The sequence below is a fragment of the Acinonyx jubatus genome, chromosome C1, assembly GCF_027475565.1.
Source record: "Acinonyx jubatus isolate Ajub_Pintada_27869175 chromosome C1, VMU_Ajub_asm_v1.0, whole genome shotgun sequence".
Lineage (NCBI taxonomy): Eukaryota > Metazoa > Chordata > Mammalia > Carnivora > Felidae > Acinonyx > Acinonyx jubatus.
The window spans coordinates 33,163,466-33,188,553 of NC_069381.1; the positions used below are offsets into that span (position 1 = coordinate 33,163,466).

General features: G+C 50.0%; 1 long non-coding RNA gene across 1 annotated transcript in view; it reads left to right on the forward strand.

Moving 5' to 3' along the window:
- LOC113599396 (uncharacterized) overlaps positions 1–25,088 on the forward strand; it is an 84,431-nt gene that overhangs the window by 47,545 nt on the left and 11,798 nt on the right. The window lies entirely within an intron of this gene.

The following is a 25,088-nucleotide window of genomic DNA, read 5'->3' on the forward strand; positions in this document are numbered from 1 at the left end:
GGAATGGGCACCCTCTGCAGCTCCCTCCCTTGGTGAGTGTCTCTGACTTCAGAGGAACTGGGGCCAGCCTCACAGAGAGAATGGGAGCTTCAAAGTGAGAGGTGGCAGATCAAGCTCCTTCCTTGTCACCTAAGTGGTGGGAACAGGTGAGCTGCTGTGGCCTAGATGGGGCTCAGCCCCTTAGAGCCTTTCCTATCTTATCCGAGGTGCGGGGGGAGGGCTGCCCTAAGTCTCCATCACCCCAGTCTTTGAGTCCACACAACAGAGGACCAGTGTGGGGTGGGGGGGAGTTGATGGGGTGGGAGGACTTCCAAAGGGCAAGTATGGGGCCTTAACTCCCTCCCTCCATAGTTCATGGGCTCCCTCAGGAAGGTAAAGGATGTGGGCTTTGGAACCGACTTGGGATTTATGTCAACTGTGGAGGTGCACCCTTCAGCTCTCCCAAAAAAGAACTCGCTGTTCAGCTGTGTGGTTATTTCCTAGGGCTGCCATAACAAAATACTACACACAGTGGCTTGTGTAACAGAAATTTATTTTCTCACAGTTCTGGAGCTGAAATCAAGGAGCCAGCAGGGCCATGCTCCCTCGGAAGGTGCCAGGGAAGGACCTGCTCCATGCCTCTCTCCTGGCTTCGGCTAGCCTCAGGCATTCCTTGGCTTGTAGATGCATGATTCCAATCATCTGTCTTCACATGGTGTCTCCCTGTGTGTCTCTGTCTTCAAGGGCCTTCTTATAAGAACACTACCCATGTTGGATTAGGGACCCAGTCTATTCCAATATGACCTCATCTTAATTAATGATATCTGCAAGAACACAATTTCCAAATAGGGTCACATTCAGAAGTACTGGGAGTTAGGACTTCAAAACATGTGGGTTTTTTTCAGGAGGAGGAGTGGGGAGACATATTTCAATCCCTAACAAACTACCAGGAGTGAGGGTGTGGACCCCTCTTGCTGCAGTAACTTCAGGTAGCTGCACTTTCCCCAGGCAGCTCTCAAGCAGCGGGACACAGGCTTTATCAGACCTGCATCACCACAAGACGGCCTCCTCCTGTTCCTCCCCCTTCGTCTTCCACAAGCATTTGCTCCCAATGAGCATTTGGTACTCCTAACTTCATCACTGTCTGCTTCTTGAAGGACCAAAACTGGCATAGGCGGTAAAATGAATTTATTTACTGGATCACTTGCTGCCCAGCTGGCAGTGAAGACCCCATCCCCGGGGGTGTGTGGGGCACAATAGTCCTTGGTGCAAGGTGGCAGCTCAGTTCCTAAATCCTTCACCATTAATGACTTGGAAGAATACTCAGAAGTGCGCACACCCTGGCCATGGTGTTTGAAAAACACGGGGCATGGGCGATGGAATTAGCTGGCTGTATTAAATTGCATAAGTTATATTGACCCTCCAAAGAGATAATGGAGAGTTGAGAGCACTCAAAAAACAATACCTAAGTGTGAGGAGGTTTTGGGGTGTTTTATAAACAAGCCTTTATCTCCCCAGAGGGAGAGCAGAAAAAACCTGTTATCAAAATCAGGATTTAATGGTATGGAGCTTCAAAAATGATAAAATGTTCAGCTGAGGCAAATCGGCTATAGGAAAGCCAGGGTCCTGGTTGGGAGAACTTGGGACCTGTCACAGGATGAGGACACGTGGGATGGGGACACGTGTATAGAGGGTGATGACTCCTAGAAAAGCCAGGAGCTTTACAATTTATAAATTACAATTATTGTAAAACTAGCACAGTTAAGGTGCCAGCCAGAGGAGCTTGACTGCAGAGAGGTTTGGAGATGGTTAATAGAATAAAGTATCCCTTTATTCCTATTGCCCTTTAGGCAAGGTAGATCGGTAACCAGCAAAGGTGTCATTAAAAGAAAGCAAGAATGTTGAAGCAGGAGGTTTAGGCTGATTATCCCAATAAAATATCACAGTTCTTCGCTCAAAGTTCTCGGACTTGATCCAGTTTTTGGGTCTTTGACTCAGTAGAAGAGAGAACTTGTTGACTAAAGAGGTGACTGGGTCTCCAGGAGAAAGGACTGTGCAAGAAGATGGCAAGCATTTCCTGTAAGAGTCTTCTCGGTCCTTCCCCCAAAACACTGATAGCCATTCACTTAGAAATTGTTTCTTGAGGAAATGGGAATGCCCAGACACTCCTAGGACTATTGGACCCAAGATCTGAGTTGACATTGATACCCAGAGACCTGAAATGTCATTGTGGACCTACCTATGAGGGCCAGCTAATAATGCCTGGAGTCTTGTCCATTGGGAATGTGAGACCACTCAGTACTCACTTCTCTGATCTCTGAATTTATGTTGACATGGTTGGCAGATAGAGTGGTTCCTATATTGGGTCCTTGCCCTGTGAGGTAAGAGCTACCACACTGGAGAAGGCCATGTGGAAGCCTTTGAATCTGTCCCCCTCTCCCTCCTTCCCTGTCTGCTCTCTGTCCTCCACACTCTCATTCCCACCAAGATAGTAAATCAAGACCAATGTTGTATCCTGGGGGTGGAGGAGATGGCAATATTAATGCTATCATTAAGTATCTCAAGATGCCTGAGTGGTGGCCCCTATCATACCTCTGTTTAATTTATCAGTCTGGTACTTGCAGAAATCGGATGGATTCTCGAGTATGACCAGAGACAACCGAGAGCTCTATCAAACACTAGCCTCAAATGCAGCTGCCATGCTGACCCAGGGTCTTTGCTAGAGCAGATGAATATGGCTTCAGGTCCGTGGTGTGCCACTACTGACTTGGTAAATGTGTTATTTTTCATCCCAATCAGGGGACAAGATCAGGGGCTCCTGGGTGGCTCAGTCAGTTAAGTGTCTGACCTCGGCTCGGTTCATGGTCTTGCAGGTTCGTGGATTTGAGCGCCTCATCAGGCTCTCTGCTGTCAGTGCAGAGCCCCCTTCAGATCTTTCGCCTCCCTCTCTCTCTGCCCTTCCCCGCTTGAGCTCTCTCTCTCTCTCTTGCTGTGTGTCTCAAAAATAAATAAACACTAAAAAAAAAAAATAATAAGGAAACAAGATCATAAAGAGTTCACATTCACATGGAATGGACAATGATATGCATTCATAGGTTTCTCCCTGGGCTATGTTCATTTTCTTGCTCCTTGTCACAATCTATCCCAAAGTGTTGTGGACTACGTGCACATCCTGTAGAACATCACATTGATCCATGTCATTGATAACATCAAAAGCTAACCAGGAAGATGAACAAGAGGTGGCTAGCACACTGCAGGCCTTGATAAGACACATGTGCGCCAGAGGGTGGGCGATAAGCCCTTATAGATTTACAAGCCTGCCATGCCAGGAAAGATTTTAGAGGTCTGGAAGTCAGGGGCGTGTTGGGACATCCTCTGCAAGGCAAAAGACAGATAGTTGCATTTTGCTTTTGCCACCATAAAGAAGGAAGCATGTGCCGGTTTGACCTTTCTGGGTCTCAGAGGTACACATTCCATATTGAGACACAGGGCTCCAGTCCATATGTGGGTGACCAGCAAGGCTCCTGGGTTTTTTAAAAAAGTATTTTTAAATGTTTATTGATTTTGTATTGAGAGAGAGAGAGAGAGGCAGGGAGAGAGGGAGAGAGAGAATCCCAAGCAGGCTCTGTGCTGCCAGCACAGAGTCCGATGCGGGGTTCAAACTCGTGAACTGTGAGGTCACAACAAAGAGTCAGACGCTCAATCGACTGAGCCACCCAGGTGCCCCAAGAAGAAAGGCTCCTAGTTTTGAGCGGGGCCCAGAGCAGGAAAGGGCTCTCCAGGAGGGCCAGGCTGTAGCGCAGGCAGTCTTGCCATTCAGGCCCTGCGATCCACCAGATCCTGGTGTTGGAGGTGCCAGTGCAGAAAAAGATGTGGTGTGAAGTTTGTGGCAAGTCTGGGAAGGAGAATCACAATGGAGGCCCTGGGATGAGGAGTGAGGGCTGGCCAAGGTGATAGCCGTGGGCAGAGGGTAGGTGCTGCTGGGGTAGACTTAGGGATCATGGAGGAGGGACATGATGAGCACTAACTGATGCTCCAAGAGCAGCTGCAGGGATGGGAGCTGTAGTTTGTCCCACTAACCTCCCTGTTCCAAGTCTCTTCCCTGCAGGAGGAATTCCCACTGAAAGCCTGGAGAAGTGCATCCGTGTGGGGCACAGGTGGGCTGTGGGAGCCATGGAAGGGTACCACTCAGACCTCTGTTCAGTGAAGGGCTCACCCACCGTTCAGCTGCAAAGGGTGCAGGAGATGACAGCTTTCAGCTGCAGAGCCTTCAGGCCAAGGTCATGCTCTCTGGGCATCTGGGTCCTAGAGATCTGGTCATTTTTGCCCAGTGTGGGCCTCTTCTAATGGGAAGTCTTTGCTCAGGGGCTCCCCACTGAGTTGGCTGGATTTTCTCAGTTTTGCATCACAGTCCGACAGCAGCCGGAGCAACTTTCCATATCAGGAATCACAGCAGGTGACCCTGGGCTTTCAGTGTCCATTGGATGGATCCAGAAAGTGAGAGTCACTCAGAGGCCCCATTGGAAGGCCACACCTTCCCCCTGACAGCCTCTGGTAGTTGAAAGGGCACAGGCTTTCGAGTCAGACATACCTAGGTTCTAATCTTAGCCTCTCCACTGACTGGTCATGGAACTTTGGTCTCTGGGCTTCCTGAAGAGGCTTCATCTTTATCGTCTTTCTCTGAGTCTTCTCTCTTTCTCTTCTCCTTTCCCTCCCTACTGCATGCCCAGCCAGAATCCTGCAGGAGCAGATTCTCTGCCAGAGGCTGCCAATGCCATTGAAGAAAAGTCTCCATTTCCCTCCTCAGGATCATAGCTTCCTTTAATTACCAGAAGGAGGCCAGGCACCCAGACATGTGAGCTGAAATTTAGCAAAGTTCCTTGAGTCCCACTTTGTACTGTGTCCCAAACTGGACCCTTACCCATAATAACCTTCACAAAAACCCAACGAGGCAGGCTCTGTTGTTATACCCGTTTGATAAGTAAGCAAACTGAGGCTCAGCAGAGAAGGCTGACTCATAACTGGGTAAGCAGGGAGACAGGCCCACAGTGAATTTGGCCCGTGCTGGCTTGCAGTGTCTAAATGCTGCAGGAGGCTGCTGCAGGGACTCCTGGGGTCAGGCAAGTCATGGGCAGACCCCGAAGACAGACTCCTTGGAGAGTTTGGGATTACCAGAGCTCTTTGGATAACAGCAAAAGTCATGATAACAATATCAGTTATGATTTGTTAAATCCTTACTACATGCCAGACATGGCGGGTTAACGAACATGATCTCATATAATCCTCCCAGCAATCTGAGAGGGCGGAATTGTTATCCACAATCCCCCGTCCTGGCCGATGTGACTCCAAAGCTCACACACATTCCTTGATGCAGATCCTCATCTCCCCTCGATAATAATTACTGGCCTTCACCCAGCAGACCATGTCTTGGCCAGGCCCCTGCCCTGCTCACCAGTCCTCCTTTACTCGGGCTCCTCAGGGCTCCTCAGAGCAAGTCCGAGCCTTAGCACGAGGTTTGAGGCTTAGATCACAGAAAGGATAAGCCCTTCCTAGGTGTGGCTGCGTCCCACCTCCCTGACACGCCGAGACTTACCGAGGATGGAAGAGACTTTCTAAATCCCATTCAGAACAAGAGAGAAAAAAGCAGGTGTGCTCTTGATGTTTATAGGACAGAACAGAACAGAACCCCAAGGACCCTGGCTTCTCCATTAAAGAGAAGGCTCTTTAAACCAGAGAAGTAAAACAATCTCTTCTGACTAACAGGAACCAAAGGCCAGGGGGGCGCTGAGACGGGGCTGCCCCCAACTGCCATTGCTCTGTTTGAGGCCTTCCAGGCAGAGATGGGTCATTCCGGGGGCCCTTCTGGGAAGGTGAGAGGTGCCAGGAAGAAAGCCAAAAACATGTTGCCTCTATTCGAGCATGGGAAAAATGGTGCATTGAGCTTATCATAATCCTAGGCAAAATTCCAAAAGTTCCTTTCCTAAGCAGGGATTACTGGGAGCCAAGACAGGTTCACTTAGGTCAAGGCATGTCTAACTTTCCAGATTTCCCCTGTAGGAAGGGTGACCAGAACATGTTGTGGGAAAAGGGCCGCAGATATAGGCTTTAAAAATAAGACTTTGCTGTTACAAGAACTGCATTGAGGAAGAAAGGAGGGAGTTCATCAGCCAGGGTCTGGAATCTACCACACCCCAACTCCCTACATATAAAAAATTATAGGCTTCCTTTTATAGCAGAGTAGACTCAAGAGCGATGCCAAAATTTGTCTTGTGGTCAGCAATGGAGGAGGAGTCTTGGGACACACAGGAGAGAAAGACGAGATGCCCTGAGGCCGTGGATGTTGGCAATAGACATCTGACAGGGCTGATAGTATTAGTCCAATAAAGCACTTAAGATCTAGAAAGGCTGCAGAATTTGTCCAGGGGAATAACACATCAGGAATGTCTTAGACTACATCACATGAATTAAGGAAGGGCTGATTTCCTCATCAAGCACCACTGGCACCAAGGTCAATTTTGCGATTGAAATGTCTTTTTTTGAAATGCCTCTCACATGTCTCTTTGAGGGTTAATGGAGACATATGGGTCAAATCAGGGTAGCACAACCTTCACATGGTTGTTTGAACCCCTCTACTCAGGGGAGGAGGCATTAATTGATTCTGTTGGATGGGACCCTGCTGTTTTTATGACCCAGACTAGCAGCAATGTGGTCCTTCCACTAACAATCACTGGTGTCTGCTGAGGGTGTGCCCTGTGCAGAGGAAAAGAATGTGTGTCTGATGTATGAGAGGAAAACCCTGCTGGATGCCCCCTGGTCCAGAGATTGGTCCTATGCTACCCTCTACCTGCCTGCATGGCATGACCATTTCTATTCTGACAGCCATGGAGTGGAGAGGTTCAAAATTAATGCTCTGGAGTCAGACTGCCTTCCTCCCCCACCCCATCCTATTGCAACTTAGCTCTGCCACTTACTAGTTGGGTGACCTTAGGCAAGTCATTAATTTATCTGTGTCTCATTTTTTTCTTGAAAATGGAGACAGTGGTGGTGCCTAATTCATGAGGTTGGAGCACTGACTTTCATTTTTTGACTTGTGACTCACAGTAAGAAATACATTTTGAAAGACCTAAATGTGAGACAGGAAACCATCAGAATCCTAGAGGAGAGCACAGGCAGCAACCTCTTTGACACTGGCTGTAGCAACTTCTTAGTAGACGTGTCCCAGAGGCATAGGAAATAAAAGCAAAAATGAACTATTGGGACTTCATCAAGAAAAAAGCTTCTGCACAATGAAGGAAACAATCAACAAAACTAAAAGGCAACCTTCAGAATGGGAGAAGATTTTGCAAATGACAGATCCTATAAAGGGTTAGTGTCCAAAGTCTATAAAAAGAACTTATCAAACTCAACACCCAAAAACCAAATAATTCAGTTAAGAAATGGGCAGAAAACATGAATAGGCATTTTTCCAAAGAAGACATCCAGATGGCTAACAGACACATGAAAAACTGTTCAACATCATCAGGGAAATACAAATCAAAACCATGATAAGATACCACCTCATAGCTGTCAAAATGGCTAAAATTAACAACACAGGAAACAACAGATGTTGGCAAGGATGAGGAGAAAGTGGAACCCTCTTATACTGTTGGTGGATATGCAAACTGGTGCAGCCACTCTAGAAAAGAGTATGGAAGTTCCTCAAAAAATTAAAAATAGAACTACCCAGCAATTGCACTATGAGGAATTTATCCAAAGGATTCAAAACTCCTGATTCGAAGGGGCACATGCACCCCAAGGTTTATAGCAGTGCTAGCAGCAATAGCCAAATTATGGAGAGAGCCTAATGTCCACCAAATGAATGGATAAGGTGGTATATATAGTATATATATGTATATATACACAATGGAATATTACTCAGCCATCAAAAGAATGAAATCTTGACATTTGCAATGATGTGGATGGAGCTAGAGTATATGATGCTAAGCGAAATAAGTCAGAGAAAGACAAATACCATATCATTTCATTCATATGTGGAATTTAAGAAATAAAATAGAGGAACTAGGGGGAAGAAAAAAGAAAGGGAGGCAAACCATAAGAGAGACTCTTTTTTTGTTTGTTTAATATTTATTTATTTTTGACAGAGACAGAGTGTGAGCAGGGTAGGGGCAGGGAGAGAGAGAGAGAGAGAGGGAGAGAGAGAGAGAGAGAAATACAGAATCTGAAGCAGGCTCCAGGGTCTGAGCTGTCAGCACAGAGCCTGATGCCGGGCTTGAGCTTGTGAACTGCAAGATCATGACCTGAGCTAAAGTTGGACACTTAACTGACTGAGCCTCCAGGCACCCAAGAGAGACTTTTAATGATAGAGAACAAACTGAGGGTTGATGGAGGGGGGTGGGTGGGGAGAGAGGCTAAATGGGTGATGGGCATTAAGGAAGGCACTTGTTGGGATGAGCACTGGGTGTTATATGTTAGTGATGAGTCACTAAATTCTACTTCTGAAACTAACATTACACTGTATGTTAACTAACTAGAATATAAATAAAAACTTGAAACATTAAAAAAAAGAAAAGAAATACATTTTACATCAAGATCCAATATTGATAAAGTACAGTGTTTTCTCTTCTGTTCTGTTTTGTTCTATCCTTTCATTAAGCCAAATGATAGTTGAGAGCCATTAAATTGATTTTTACTACTTACATGGGTCACCGCCCACAGTTTGAAAAATCCTGGGTTAAGGGGCACCTGGGTGGTTCAGTGTCCGACTTCAGCTCAGGTCATGATCTTGCAGCTGGTGAGTTCAGGCCCCGCGTCCTGCTCCATGCTGTCAGCTCAGAGCCCACTTCAGATCCTCTGTCCCCCTGTCTCTGCCCACCCCAATTTATGTGCATGCACTGCTCAGTGAGTGCTCTCTCCCTCTCAAGAATAAATAAAAACATTGAAAAAAGAAAAGAAATATCCATATTAAAAAAAAAAAAAATGCTGGGTTAAGGTTTTTCCAGAGTATTGCGTTCAGTTCCAAAAGCTACAGTTTCCTTTACCCGTTTCACCTTTTAAGAAAACTATTTTCAAGCTAGAGGGTGTCCAGAAGAGAATGATCAGGATTGTTCTTTATCTCCTTTCCTTTTCTGCCTTCAATCCACTCCTTCATTTGATTGTTTCTTCATTTATTCATCCATTTATCATAGGTTTAGTGCCTGTTTCATCTGAAAAAGAGACTCCAGAGAGAGGTTTGCCTGTAAATCATGGGAAGGAGGAGCTAGAAAGATTCCTTGCAGTGCCCTAGGCAGAACGGGGGCCTGTGGGAGAAAGGGACAGAGAATTCTGATCATCACATAGAAGAATTTTCCAGTCTTGGGTGCTGCTGGATGATGGGTCTGGCTGCCGGTGCTACTTCTCTTTGGCATTGAGCGATCACAAGTGGGAGAAGGAAAGCCATGAAGAGGCTTTCACTATTGGGTGGAAGGTGGGCTGAAGTTGGTTCCTCATCCCACGGTCCCTTGAGCCTGGGGGCCTGCTTGAGTCACTGCAGGGGTTGCTATGGGAATGGGGAGGAAGAATCTAGCTGGGGTTCTGTGCCCCTACCTGACAACCAACTTTATTTCTGGTTTATACCATGGGATTCTCTATGTGGTTTATTTTGGAAGGGGGTACTGTAGACACGTTCCATTGATTTTTTTTTTTTTTTTTTAAGTTTAATCCTTAAGCCAGGAGCTCATTAAATCCTTGGGAGTCTTAGAAGCAATCATTTCTAGGATTCTGGGACTCAATTTTTTCCTTATGAAAACAAGTCCATTAAAATTACAGCATAAGCCTTTGTTTTGTACTCTTAAATCCAGATATAATTGAGAGCAAGAGTTAAAGAATTACAAGTGTGGCAGGATAATAGATTGAGATGTTATTTTGGGTTGGTGGTGTCTCTTCTCCCTGGGTCCCTCCCCATCCTGCCCCTCCTCCAGCCCAGCTGGAGAGCAGGGAGCCTTGTCTTTGTGTTCCTTTGCCTCAGGGGGTGTTGGTGAAGACAGGGCTGAAATCAGAAGTCACCAGCAGACAACTGGTCTTTCAGGCTTTTTTGATTGAAAGCCTGAGTTTATTGAGGGGATTGTGCTGAAAGAAAAGGAGGAAGGAGAGGGGGATGGGTGGGTGGGCCCTGGAAGGAACTGGCAGAATTCCAGAGGCTGCTGTGTGGTTCCCTTGGGAGTTGGGACCTCAGGCTCCCACACTCCTTCCATCCACTGAAGCTGTCGGTATCTGGGTTAGTCTGCAGTGTTTCTTAAACATTAGTGTGCACACGAATCACCTGGGAATCGGGATAAAACGCAGATTCTGATGTGATAGGCCTGGGTGGGGGTCCTGAGATTCTGCATGTCCAGCAAGCTCCCCAGGGACTCTGATATTGCTGGCCTTCAGACCTCATTTTGAGTAGCTAGGAGCTCAAAGGGTCATTCTTTCTTCCTCCTCCTCCTCCCTCCTCCTCCTCCTCTTCTTTCTCTTCTTCCCCTCCTCCTCCTCTTCTTCCTCTTCTTCCCCTTCCCCTTCTTTTCTTTTCTCTTTTCTTTTCTTTTCTTTTCCTTTCTTTTCTTTTCTCTTCTTCTTCTTCTTCTTCTTCTTCTTCTTCTTCTTTTCTGACACAACATAAGCCTTCCAGACTCTTGTGCATCCTCAGAACAGGGAAGACCCTCCCAATAATGGAACTGGAATTTTCCATCAGTGCAGCATAAAGGGATGCACAATTAGGTTTAATTTGATTTGAAAGAACTCACACACTTGAGCTTGTGATCGCAAATTCATAGCCACTGCCCAGGTTAAGCTGCATCTCTATGGGAATTCAAAGGTTATTAACCCCCTCTGTCTTTAGGGTTGGATTCACTAAGTGGAATTCAACTGCTTGCTCTCCCTTCCCAGGGTGAGAAATTCTCTGGGTATCCAGTCCTTTGTTTCAGTTTTCCTGGGAGTAGAGGCCACTTCTCCTCCCCTCCCTTTCCCAACCCCAGGGGGTTTAAATCCCTTTAACTATCTGCTTATCTTCATTTCAGTTGGGTGGAATTTTATCTGTCCCTATCTTGCCCCTGCCCGGAGGCACAAATCCTTCTGTCTGGGTCCTCCCCCAGCTGGGGATCTGAGATAAACCTCGGAGTCACAAAGGAATGGAGTGGAATGCAGCCAGCTCCCTCCCCTCTTTCGTGGTCTCTCCTTTCGGGAAGTGGTGTTAGTGGCACCTGTGTTCACTTGTTCATCTCCACTTCCTTCGCTTGCTTAAAGTCCTACCTGGGAATATGCATTATTTTGTAAAGCAAAAAAGACTAACCATTCCCTCCCTGAACTAGTTCCTGCCAACCTCAGGGAACAATTCTTAAATGGGGCATTTATTTATAAAAGGAGCTCCATTTATAAAAGGAGCAATTTTTTTACTGTTTATTGATTTTTGAGAGACAATGTGTGCGAGCGCATGGGGGAGGGGCAGAGAGAGCAGGAGAGAGAGAATCCCAGGCAGGCTCTGTGCTGTCAGGGTAGAGCAAAGAGGAGTGATTTATAAATACTCCTTGCCTAGAAAGCACAGTACTTTGCATTGCGTGGCACATTTACATTTTTCAAAGGGATCTAGCATTAATTGAGCATCTATTTGTGCTAGGGACAATTACCCTTCCCAGCAACCCCTATGAGGAGGTATTAATACCCCCTCTCCCTTTATCCACAAATATTTAAGCGAAAGAGCCTTCCTGGTTCAAGCAAAAGCTATCCAAACAAAAGCAGAAATGTTGTTTGCAAGAAAGAAAAATGAAATTTAGAGAGGCAGAAAGCTGGGACTCTGCTTCCTTGACCCATGGGGGACACCCCAGAGGGTTATTTCACCTCTCTCTGGCTAAAAGCAAAATGTGATAGATGGGAAGTGTGAGGTGGCGGTGGTGAAGAGGGGCTCAGTTCTCAGGGAGGTGGGGAAAGTGGGTTGGGCAAGTTTCTGAATGTGCCAGCGTGCTGGGTCTGGTTTCCGAAGAAGTGAGAGAGCTAGCACCAGGCTGTGCCCAAGCTTGGAAACTAGGTGACATGTTCTGCCCAGTACCTTTGGCACCAGGAGACCTGGAGTCTAACTTAGCAGTTCCACTCACCAATCAAGGGCCGGGACCTTCCAGGTTCTAAGCCTCAGTTTTCCCTTCAGGGAAGTGGAGCTGTTGGACTGCATCCTCTCCAAGGTCTGAGATGCTCTGATCTTCCAGCTTGAGAAGGGAAATGGCTCCCTTGCCTGAGAGGCTGTGACTTGTTTGCTTTATTGGAGGGGGTGGGGAGTGGGGAACACACATATACACACACATACATTGGGGTCGAACTGTGTTAGGTGCTGTGGATGCATCAATGAGTGAGACGGTGCTTTGTCCTTGCCCTCGCGGAGCAGACAGAATGTCAGAAAAGGCAGACACGCTTTTTACCAGTTACTGCTTCACTGAGGGTTAGAACAGAGACCAGAGTGATAAGAAGGAGCAGGCACGTGAAGGGGAGAAGAGAGTTCCAAGCAGAGGAAACAGCATGTGCAAAGGCCTTAGGCAGGGACAGGATTACTGTATTGCTGGGGACAGAAGGAAGCCCGGGTGACACCAGGGTGAGGGGAGATGGAAGGACAGTGATGCCTCTTTCATGGTCTGGGTCAGGCTACAGAGTTCTTTTGGAGACAAGAGATTGAACTAGGTGCCCCTCTGTTTCTTCTTCCTACCTACACACACACACACACACACACACACACACACACACACACCAACTTTGGGAAGCCTTGCATAGAGCTGGGTAGGGGCTTTGTGGTAGATCATTCAAGGCAGGAAAAACTCTGTTCTTCTCCCCCCACTCCCACCGGTGGGGGGACCTTGGGGTCTCGCCCAAGGAAAGGAAGCACTGCTTCCTGGTTTATGTTGAGATGGGAAAGACTTGCCCAAGAACAATGGCGTTTTCGTAAAACACCACTTTGTTCTGGTGAGACCAGGAGGGGGTTTCCTTCGGGACCTAGCCTGGTCCCATTGCCCTGGCCTGCCAACCACAACAGCCACATGTCATTCCCTCAGACCAGCCTTTCATCTGAGATACTTGCTCACGCACAGCCCTGACCTGCTTAACCCTTGAGACCCCACCCTGCCCAGGCAGCAGCATCTCAGGGCTACAGATCCCAGGACAGGATGGCCAGGGGAGTCTCCTGGGGGAACCAGTGGATGACATGACAGTCCCTGATGTCCCATTTGAAGGGTCTTCTGGAAAAGGGCTCAGATTCATCCTGGGAGTTTCTCAGCTCAAAAAACCTTCATAGCCCCAGGGTCAGAAGGACACCCCTCTTCAGGTGGGGAAACTGAGGCAGAGAAAAGGAAGTGTGATCACTGAGGCCACACAGATTGTTAGTGGTAGAGCCAGGGCTAGAATGCAGGGCTCTGGCTCTCAGGCCAGCACTCTTCCCACAAACTGTTCTGCTCTAGAGGAGCGGAACAAAAGTTGGGGAAGGAAAGGGATTAAGTCTACGCTGGACAGACAGACAGATCTACAGGGGCCCAGAATGTCTGGAGGGAGATTCGGAGGGAAGAGCATGTGTGATGTCGGGAGCTGCACTTCTTGATGTCACAGGCAGGAGGGGGTGACTCCTATAACCACTTCTGTGTTTTTCAGGCATGCATGGCTGTTCCTCTGCGAATCGCCAAATGAACCAATTTAGCGAAACAATCAAGTCTGTCCAGAGGAGGACATTAATGGGAAGTGAGTGGGCGTATAATTGTATAGTCAGAACAATAAGTTGGAAGAACTTTGCTTTTGCTTTTCTCCAACTGTTGTTTTCGCATGCTGCCTGGCATTAGAAGCTGGCTCAGGTAACCGGCGAAGTTTCTCATCCTAAGGAGGAGGTGGAGTGGTGGCGGTGACCCTGTTGGGGGTGATGATGTGTTCGTGGCGGTGGGGGTATTGCTGACAGCTCCGTGGCAGCTACAGGAATGGCGGTGTAGGTGTCGGTGGCGCCATGGTTAGCAGTATTGGTCGTAGTTAGGGTGACGGTGGTATTGTTTATAGTATGGTGGTAGTGATACCGGTGGGGAGGTGGGTTTTGCTGGTGTCCAGTTGAGCAGCGTTGATTGTAGCTATGGTAATGATGGGAGCAGTAATGGAGTAGCAAATTGACAATCATCTTGGACGGTGGTGACAGTGATGATGGGGTTGGTATAAGGGTTGGTGTAGGAGTCGGTCAAAACGACTTCAGTGATGTTCTGTGTTGGCGGTGATGGTAGTGGCATTGGGGTCAGTGCTAGCGGCAGCACCATTTTTGATGGCGTCGGGGACACCTTCCTGGCTCAGGTGGTGGGACCGACGGATGAAAGTGGTGGCCTGTGGGCGCTGGCATCAGTGGTGAATTTGCTAGTAGCCTTACTATCAGACTGATGGTAGTGGCGATAAAGGTGATGGTCACAGTGATACTGGCGGTCATAGGGACGCGGGGATGATAACCAAGATGGTGGTGATCACACTGAGAGAGGGACGAGTTCAGGCAGAGACCCCAATATTACAGGAGCTCTCTGGAGCTGACAGTGTGCTGGACGTGGAAAGCCTCACTACGTTGCCCCCAAACACTCCTTCCCATTTGCTGCCATCCTGGTGAGGATTAGTTCTCTGTGTAAGAGGAGATGGCTGCCTTTTGGGGGTCAGTGGGGATGATGCTGGAAATAACTCTGTTGCTAGGCAAGTAGACAGGGAGGGAGGCTCAGGACTGCTGAGCTGGAGAGTGCTCTAGGGGGCAGGTCAGCAGGAAACAGGCATCTGAGGGCATGCCTGTGGTGGGGGCCACATCGGGCTGGCATGGAGGCAGCCGTGGTGGCCGTGCAGGGGCTCACGTAGCTGGCAGAGCAAGGCCTGTACTTCCTGCTGACTCAGCAGAGCAGGCTGGGACTGATTCTCCTGGACTAATGTGTCTTCTCCCCAGGATTAGCTCACTCAGCTCTGGCTGGGAAAGGGGGAGGGAGGCAGCCTCTCCCATCTCCCCAGGCTTAGGGGCCCTTGGGGAAGCTGTGGGCAGACGGTGAGGCCCCAACAGGGGGCTAGCAACAGACACTGTGTGCCCTTGACCTCATTCCCAATGGGCCCCCATTTGGCTGGCAGGGAGCCAGGCTCCACAAGCGTCAACGAATCTAACAGTCCTGTCCCTCCCCCTGAAACCCACTCCATATGGCTGGTTCACCCTGTGTTCCTGTCCCAGCTCTGCTATGAGAAAGGCAGCACAGCCTGGGAGTGGGGAGAGTAAGCTCTGGAGTCAGACCAGCTCGCCTCATTTTCCAAGTTCCCCCCACATTAACTGTGTGACTCTGGGCAGTCACTTCCGCTCTCTGTGTCTCAGGTCATCGTCTGTGAGACAGAGGCAATGGCTGCTGTGACATCAGATGCATTAAGGCAGATGAAATGCTTGAAGAGTTGGCATGGAGCGGGCATTCGGTTTGTTTGCTGAAATGACACTAACTTGAGTAACTTTAAGAGACTCTTAAGCTAAGTCTGTTTTCTCACCAGCAAAACTGGGGATAATCCTTAATGTACACACTTGATTGAGAATTGAAGGGGATGTAATGGGGGAAAGGGTCCATACCAAATAGAATAGTAGTTGCTACTGTCCTTGCTGTTGCTAGTACAAGGGGTGCCCCAGCGTCCCTCTGGAGTAGGGGGCTCATGTCACATAGGATTCTGGATCCCTGGAGCCATGCTGTCCAGGGACCCCAGGACCTGGTGCCAGCTCCTGCTGTCTCCTGACACTGGGCACAACCCTTCTCATGACGGGAGGGTGTGAAGAGATCGGCAGCCCCATGTCTAGCTTCTGCCCTTTCTTCTACCCCAACCCAGGACTCACGCCAAGGGTGGGGTGGAGAAAGGAAGAGAATGTTCTGGGAGAATCTTCCCATACTGAGGCTTCTGTGGAATCTTTTCTCATACCTTCATTCTTACCTCTCTTTCTCTTCCTTCCCTTCCTCATTCTCTCATTCATTCATTTCCTCATTCATTCGTTCCTCTACAAGGCATGCAAGTCTCGGGGTCTGCCTGTGTCCCAGGGCAAAACTAGTGTAGGTTTTAATTAGGGCTTCGGTAAATAATTCTGAGATGGAGAGGGACAGAGAAAGAGAAAGCATCAAATGAAACTATCAACAGTGGTGCTGTTTAGATAGCATAACATCAACACCTAAATAAAAGAACGACTGTATCACTTGTTTATCTTCTCAACTGTAAAAGTGATAAAAACGTACACGCTCACGGATTATTTTATTCTGTTTGTTTGGACCTCGGGTGCATGGAGCTGGTTACTCATACTCCTCTCTGCTAATTTAATTTCCTCCCTTCTTCCCAGATCCCTATTCTCATTCCTTACTCCCTTCCTCAATCCAGGAATCTACTCCAATATGTTTTTTTTTTTTTTTTTTTTAAGAAACCTTTATGCCCAACTTGAGGCTTGAAGTCATGACCCGGAGATCAAGAGTCACATGCTCTACCACTGAGCTAGCCAGGCACCCCTCCAATATGATTTCTAAAAAAATATGTCCTTCAAAGGGGCTCGTCTTTATAAAGTATGCGTTTTGAGGGGTTAACCAAAAAAAAACCAAAAAAAAAACAAACAAAAAAAAACCACTATTGCACTATAAATGTTTCTGGTCCTACTCTTCTTAACACCGTGACTTTGAGGTCTGTCCATGTGACTGTGTGCACATTGTTCTGTCCCTTCCGGCTACTGTAGAGTCTTCCATTGCAAACATCCAACATGCTCCACTCATTCATTCCCCCACATGATAGACACACCCCGCCACAGCCTCATGGCCTCACTGCAAACATTACATACAAAGCCCTCAGTTCTGAGCCTGCCCCGAGCTCCCGTTCGGCAAAGTCAGCGATAATTACTGGCATGTCGTTATGGCTTCTATCAGTGCTTTAGGCAACATCATTTCTATAATATTTAATAATCAGTTGCACAAGTGCTACTTTTTACCTCATCATGATGTGGCACAATTCACTCCCTCACATACCGCTGACGTTCGCCGTAATCTGTGTCCGGTACTGTGATGTGTGTTAGGGGAGGTGGGGAGGCTGTGTTGGGGGCCTGGCCGCGTGTCCCTCTTTCCCTGTACAATGGGAGGGCTGCATCTGAACCCCAGGGGCTCCCCATGCCTGTCTGGACAGCCATGTGATCCGTGTCCTCAGGACTGAAAGGATGAATTTCACCAGGCCCGATGTCCTCAAGATGCTCACAGTCTAGGGAAACAGTTCAGGTCGGGTCAGGGGTGGGACACAAAGCAGTCAGTGATCAATTCCTTTCATAAAGGGAATGGGCGAGAAACAAGAGCCAATGTTTGCTGAGCTCTTATTGTGTGCCGGGCACCATTCTCAGTGGTCAGGTAGCCACAAAACAACTGTAGCAATATATTACTACCATTCCCATTCTTCGGGAAGGGAGACAGAGGTCCAGAGAGGTCAGTCACTTGCCTGCACTCACACAGTTTATAAACGGGATACCCAAGAACTGAAGTCAAGTGCCCGGGTTCATAATCACAACGCTAGGACCTCCAAAAGATGAGGGAGGTGAGGAGGTCAGATGTGATTGCAGAAGACCTCACACGCCAGCCAAGTGGCAAGGAGGAAGGCCCAGGAGGCCCCCTAGGAGAACCCAGGTGCCGTGAGGTGAGTGTGCAAGATCACAAGAGCGTGTGAGGGTATGTGTGTGGAGAGTGTCATATATGGGTGTGTATGAATGTGTGTGTGCACCAGTATGTGCACGTGGGTGTGCTTGAGCGCATGTGGGTGTGCCAGGTACACACATGTGTGCCACAGTGCAGGTCCCATTAGGACAGTGTGTGTGTGTGTGAGAGAGAGAGAGAGAGACTGTTGCAGGTAAGTGTGGGAATCTCTGGCTGTGCACGGGCTTCTGCATGTGGCCGGTGGGTGGAAATGTGGGCCTTGGCATTCCTGCCACCACGGGGCCCCAGGGAAGCTGTCAGAGCCCATCAGCCTGGACTGGTGTGAAGGGCCTGGTCTCGGCCTCAGAAGCTGGATGAGCACACATCAAAGGCAGCCTGAGCCTCGTACCAGTGGGGTGGAATAATTTAATGAGGGTCCAAGAGGGAGGCTGCCGTTGGTGAAGGGTAGGCGGGCGTGCCAGCTTGTGCCCAGGGCAGCTCCCAGGCTCCACAGCCAAGCATCTGCGGTCTGCATATGTGTTGGGGAGGGGGGAGGCTGTGTTGGTTGCCTGGCCATGTTTCCCTCTTTCCCTGTATAATGGGAGAGCTGCATTTGAACCCTGGGGGCTCCCCATTCCTGTCTGGACAGCAATCTAGTCCCCAGGTATCCATGAAACCAGGAAAACAAGAACACCAAGTCAGGCATTTTCATCTCTAAGGCCCTTCTGGCGTTTCCATGAGATGGAGCATGAAGAATCATTCCTAGATCAACTATTCTAAGCCCCTCACCTTACAGAGAACTGTGTGTGTGTGTGTGTGTGTGTGTGTGGACGGATGTCCTTTGTGGGGAGAGAGAAATGTGGGGGATCCAATGTACTCAGTTTTTAATGTAAGATGTGGGTGGAAAAAGGAGGATCTGGGGTCAGGAGTAGGAAAGGGGGTGAGGATGAAGATTCATGTGAGGGCAGAGTGGCCCTTACCAGGCAACAGTTTCGTGATAGGCAAAGCAGAACGCTATCCTTGTCTCCAGGGTCTTGGGCAATACATACAGCTCTACTCTGTCCAATGATCATGGTGTGAGGGCTTTCTCCTAGGAGGCTTTGGTCACAAATGTCCTTCCATGGCAAGAACCTCCCTTGGGTCTTAGGCCCATCACACAGCCACGTTCAAACTCCTTAGCCCTCTATTCAAGGCTTCCTCCAAACTCTAGGATCTAGGTTCTAGACTTTAGGACCAAGGGCTGCGAATTCACGGTCTACCACCTGAAGCCAGCCTACAAAGGAGTTTTTGGTTTTTTTGTTTTTGGCTGCCACAGATCGACAAATATTCTTGAGCATAAAGGCTTTGGCCATGGCATAGACTATGCTGTTAGACACAGGCCCCACTGGCCTCTGTTGCTCACACCTACCCATTTCACTCATCTACGTCACCTGCTTGGCACCTGAAAGCACTTGGATTTGGGACTTTTGAGCTTGTGCTCTTAGAGAGACAGGCTTGTGTATTTTGTGTGTCACAATCCAGCATATAGTAGGTGCCTAATAAATGTTTGATAAATGGCTGACTCCAGTTTGCCTCATTTCTTGTATTTCCAGCCTACCCTCCAGCTTTCCACCTCAGCCCACACTTAAGCTGCTCTCTGTTCCCTGAAACACAATTTTCCCTCTGGAAAGCTTCTTGGTGAACTCTGACTTGCCATTCAAGACCCAGGTCGAGTGGCCTCATCTCTGGTCCAACTTGAGAACTCTCTGCCCTGTTCTGTCACCATGTCCATCCGTCTCTGTGTTACAGTCCCGAACCCTGCGTTGTAAATGCTTATTTATTTTTGAGAGAGAGAGAGAGAGAGGGAACATGAGGGGGAGGGGCAGAGAAAGGAGAGAGAGAGGATATGAAGTGGGCTCTGCTGACAGCAGAGAGCACAATGCAGGGCTTAAACCCACGAACCGTGAGATCATGACCTGAGCAGAAGTCGGACGTTTAACCAACTGAGCCACCCAGGCGCCCTCGACCCCTTCGTTGTAATTATTTGTTCACGTGTCTCCAGCACAAAGCATCTGTTATTATAGAGCTGTGACAGTTGTCACTGTTTATGGGCTAGATTTTGAGATTAGTTTGTATTTGATACATACGTTGGGTTTCAGTCATTGAGAAAGACTTAAATGGACCATCTCAAAGTGTCATTCTGAAGCCTGAGTCAGATGGCTCACTAACTTTGGCAAATCCCATTAGCAGTTATGGGTGTTTTGCCCCCAGATCCTGGCACCCAGATCCTCATCTTCGGTGGGTGTGGGAAGAGGCCTTAGGACTCGGGGTCTGGCCCTTGGAGGGAGGAGAGTCCTCTATGCGGCTCCAGGCAGAAGACAAATACTAGCTCACAAGCCAGAACTAGTCCTGCCTCCAGCCTGGCCTGGCCACTCCTGGCCCCATGACTCGGCACTTTCTGGGGCTACCTGCTGGGTTTGGCCAAGGCGAGTTGCCTGGGCCTGTGGGAACCTGCTGGCAGAGCGCACTTCCCCGGGGCTGTGGAGTGCGATGCCAGGGCACACCCATGCAATGCCATGCTGGTTCCAGGGCTGCCCCTCCTAAAGGCTCCGTGTATGGCTCCCGCCGAGGGTCCAGCCTTAGCTGTGCAGGGTTTCTGATCAGGGTCAACTGATCCCTTTTGCATCAGGATAGTGGGTACATGTGATCTGAGAGTGAGAGAGCATGGGCGTGTGTAGGTGTGTAGATGTGTGTAAGTAGATATGTCGGTGTCAGGATCATGTGAGAATGAATGTCCATGAATGTGCACTGTGTGCAGCTATATATGACAGGCGTGTGTGTGTGCGTGCATGCGATGAGTAGATGTGCAATGGCATGTGTGCAGACATATAAAACAAGAAAGATTACGTGTGGGGTGTGAATGACCATCCATGGGTGCAAGTATATGTTTGCATTCGTGGGCTTGTGTGTAAGAGTCTGTGGGTAAGCTGTGTGGCATGTGGCTGTGTATACAGGTGACTCTGTGTGACAATGGACGTGTGAATTTCAGTCCTGATTCTGCAATGTCTTGAAAACTTAAATCAATCCCTTCCCCTCTCTCTTTCTGTAAAATGGAATGGCATAGACACGGTGATCTCTTAAGCTCCCTTCTAGCTCTCATAGTCAGTGACTGGCTTAGGGGTTGAGCACAAGTGTGGGAAAGTTGTGTGTGCACTTGTGCAAGTGTGTGGATGTGTGAATGTACGTGCGTGCATGCAAGGGCATTGCTTTGAATTCCGATTCCACGCTTAACAGGTGTGTAGTTTCAGCTTAGCCCCTCCCCCTCTCTGGGCCTCAGTTTCCTCAGCTGCAGATAGAGCTAATGATTCCTATGAAACTATTCTGAGGACTGAGAAATATTGTTTGCAAAGTGCCTAGTTCAGCATCTGGCTCAGTTCCCTTTCTGAGAGGTATACGAGTGTGTGTATGTGCATATATGGACATTCATGTGCACATGCTCAACTGTACAGTTTGGCCCAGAGAGCGGGGTAATTGCTCTAGATCACTCCAGAAACTGGGGTTTCTGATTTCTCTCTGCTAGGTACACAGCCACCCGGGAGAGGTAGAACTGGGCAGTCAGTCTCCAGCTACCCGCCTGGGCTCACGTGGTCCGGAGGGCTCCCCACTGCCCCAGACTGCCTGTCACATGGGTGCAATGGCTTGGAAAGGAGGATTGGTGTGGGCAGGAGACAGGCTCCCAAATCCGCTTAGTGCCCACCCCACCAGCATATTAGAGACTAAAGAGATTCTTTTTCTTCTTAAAGGGTCAACTGCCAGCCTGGGATGGTGGCTGAACTGAGCACGAGACTTTGAGGTGTCAGAGTGGGGGCCAGGAGTAGACAAGACCCTGCCCTCAGAGAGTTCCCAGCCCAGTGGAGAAGTCAGACGGGGTCGGTGGCTTCCTGGCGTCTCTTCTCAGGGCAGGAAAGGGTCATGCCCTGCACCTGAAAAAGCGTTGGCTCAGGGGAGCAGGTTTTCTGGAAGGAAAGAGGCTTGAGGGCTTGGGAGAGGCTGGAGGGGATAAGGAGAGACTGGGACATTCCAGGCGGGAAGATGAGAGTGGACAAAAGTGTGAGGTACGAACAAGTACAGTGCATGCGCGCAAGTGTGCGTGCCTGTGTGTGTGGTGCACGGGGGAGGACCAGGGAGACGATGGTACAGGGCCCTTGGCGAATATCAAATACAATCCTTCCACCTTCTCCGTGAGGAAACTGAAGTTAGAGAAGGGAAGGGAGGTGCCTCTGGACAGAGTGAGGTCACGACTGATTCTCAGCTTGAGTCTAGGGTCTGCCTCCAATTCCCGGGTTCTAAGAGGGACGTCAAGCTGAGCTGCAGGGGCCTTCTCTTACTGGTCTCATAGGGGTCGCAGTGAGCTGGGGCTGAGACTTAGCAGTGATGTCTGCCTTCAGGCCAATGGGAGGGTCTGGGGCTGGCTCTTAGGTTCCTGTCTAGAGGCCCCAAACAAACCCAGAGCAGCTGGTGACACCTGTACCTGATCTACCAGGGCAGGTCCCAGTGCCAGACACCCAGAGAAGATCCCCAGCTCTGGATCACATACACTGTCTGGGCTTCCAACCGCCATGCCAGAGAAAGCTCCAGCAATCTGACCTGGAGAAGACCACAGCTGGACTCTAAATATTGAGAAAAGATCCCAGCGCTTGTACCAGATGCATCTGGATCGGCTTCCACTGCAAACCTAGAACAGCCTGAGTATATTCTTACAGCTTGATCCAGAACCTCAGGAAAGATCCTGACATCCAGTTGAGAACACCCAGAGAGGGTCCCAACATCCAAGCTCTGAACACTGAGGGAAGATTCCAACACCTGGACCAGATCACACCTGGATTGGCTTCCAAGTCAGACTCAGATCCAGAACACCCTCATTGGATCCCTACAACTTGCCCCCAGAGCTGGTCCCAAAATGGAACAGACTCACACAGGCCTCCCCTCGCCCCTATCCATCCTTGGTGGAGCTCATCCTGAGAGACCTCCCAAGGGGCAAGGCTTTTTTTTTTTTTTCCCAGGGAAATCTGTGGTCCTGAGTCAGGACGCGTGGGTTGGAGAGGGGGGCGGGAGGCCAGCCCGCGCCTTTCTCGGGAAGGATTGGCTGGTGGGCTTGGCAGGTGGAGAGGGAGGGGGAGGGTGGTGCGCGGCGGCCCCCTCCAGCTGGGGCGGAAACTGGGCGCCCTGGAGGCCCTGCAGCTCCCGCGTCGGGCACCCCTAAACCGCCCTCGGGGCGCGGGGCCAGGAAATCTGGCGCCGGCCCTTGAAGCGGACCCAAGTCGAGCGGGGGCGGGGTGGCCGCTGGCACCGCGGCCGCGGAGCAACGTGATGGCGGGGCCCCGCCGCGGCCTCGGGTCCCCACCGGGACAAGGCTGCCTCTGTGCAGACGCAGCTGATCCCTGCTCTCGGGCGACAAATCCCTTCCGGCTGACAGCCCTCGCCGGCTGGGGCCAGGAGGCGTGGGAACCCGGAGCAGGGCTGGGGGCTGGGGGCGAGGTGGGCGTGGAGGAGGGGAGCCCTGGGGCGGGAGGCCCCCGTGGAGACCCCGTCTGCTCCCAACGGTGTTATTTCAGCCCTCAAGGTAGCAAGGGGTACTCCACTTCCCAGGTAGGGAACTTGAGGCTGAGGCAGGTTGAATCACTTAGACCCAAGTGGCACAGCCCATTTCCTAGTTAAAACCAGCCTTCCGAATTAGGCCCCATGATAAACTATATATATATATATATATATATAATTGAGGGCTAGGTGGCATTATGAGTCCCATTCATAAATGAGGGAACTGAGGCTCAAAGCGCTGACGCCACCTGGCCAACGTTCTCAGACAGGCTGGGACTGGAGCCCACCTCTGCCAACTTTGACCTGAGGCAGCGGGTGCATGCCATCACACCTGCCACCAGGTTAGTCATGCAATATCCAGGGGGAGGCCCTGGCAAGGATGTAAGTCACCGGGTACATCTGGTCAAGGAGTTGTGTTGCTGGGTTCTTGAGACCCAGAGAAGGTCTGGAGTTAATCTCTTGGAGGCCAGATGTGGGGCTGGAGGGGCAGGGGTGGGGAGTGGGATACAGTGAGGGAGACAGGTGTGAGGGTGGAGGGGGCAGGTGGGCCGGAGAGCAGACTGGCGGGGAAATGAACGAGGGGAAGGGTCCTGGATGCCCCTCTGCTCTGCCTCTAGCAGCTGGGGACCCAGCTGGAATCTCAGAGGCTAGAGAAAGGGTCATGGCGGGGGTGGTGCTCCAGACCAGCCTCACCCAGGCCTCTGGGAACAGGGTGGGGATTGTCCAGTGAATTCTTTGGAATGAAAAAGTGGCGCCTTCTCAGTGCTGGGGGAGCCTGGCTGGCTCCTGGGTTTTGTCTAGTTCCTTCCCGCCTCCCAGGATTGGGGCAGCTCAGGTTTTTTCTCCCTTTTCTTGACCAACGTTTGACCTACACAGGCATTACGGGCGGGGAGGGCTGCTGAGGGAGAGGGGGGAGGATGACAGGGGCCTGAATGGGGGTTGGTGTCTGCTGAGTGTGCACGTGAGCCTCGGGGTGTGAATGCGACTGTGTGTATGCATAAGATGAATATCTCTGGATCACAGTCCTATTTGTGTGTGCCTTTGCAAATGGGTCTACGTGCCTGGCAGTGTGGGCGTAGTGTATCTGCACGTGTCATTTGTGTCTGGGCACCTTTGCCTCATCGGGATCTGCGTTATCTCTCTGGCCTGGAGTTTATGGCTCTACTGATAACTGTGACTCTTTGTGTCTGGGTCTCTGCCTCCCTCCCGCCCCAACAGAGCCCTGAGTGCCACTTTGCTGCCTGAGTGTGCAGAGGAATGTGGGGGGCCAGGGGAGAGGGGAGCACATGCCCTGGGCTGCAGGCCTGCTGGTTATGGAAAACTACTGAGGGCCCGGCAGGCCAAGCCGCCAGGAGCCAGGCTCATTTGCCCTTCTAGACTCCTCCCACCCCTTTCTCTGTGGGGCTGAGGACCTGCTGAGATGGGTCCTCCATCAAGTGGAGAGCACGGCCTCCCTCTCACCACTCCCACTTCCCAGATGGCTAGACAGGCCTCTGCTGCTCCCTGGGCCTCAGCATCCCTGGGGGAATGAGAGGGGGTGGGATTATATGTCCTTTGAAGTCCTTCCCAGTTCTGACATTCTCTCCATTCTGTGAATGTTAAAGGGATTCAAAGAGAGCAATTTCACCTCCATTTCGGGGACCATGAGAACATAGGGCCTGTGCTGCTAGAGCAAGGAGAGCTCCTAACGATGATCTGGTCCTACCTCTCCATCTTGCGGATGGGAAAACTGGGGCCCAGGGCCAGGGCCAGGGGCCCAGACCCCCGTTACCTTCCAGAAGGGGAATGACCAAGTTGTCAGGCCTCCTGCTTCCCAGTCACTGGCCTTTCCCCCATCACGGCTGCTTTCTGGTCCAGCTTGCTCTGCATGGAGGAAGA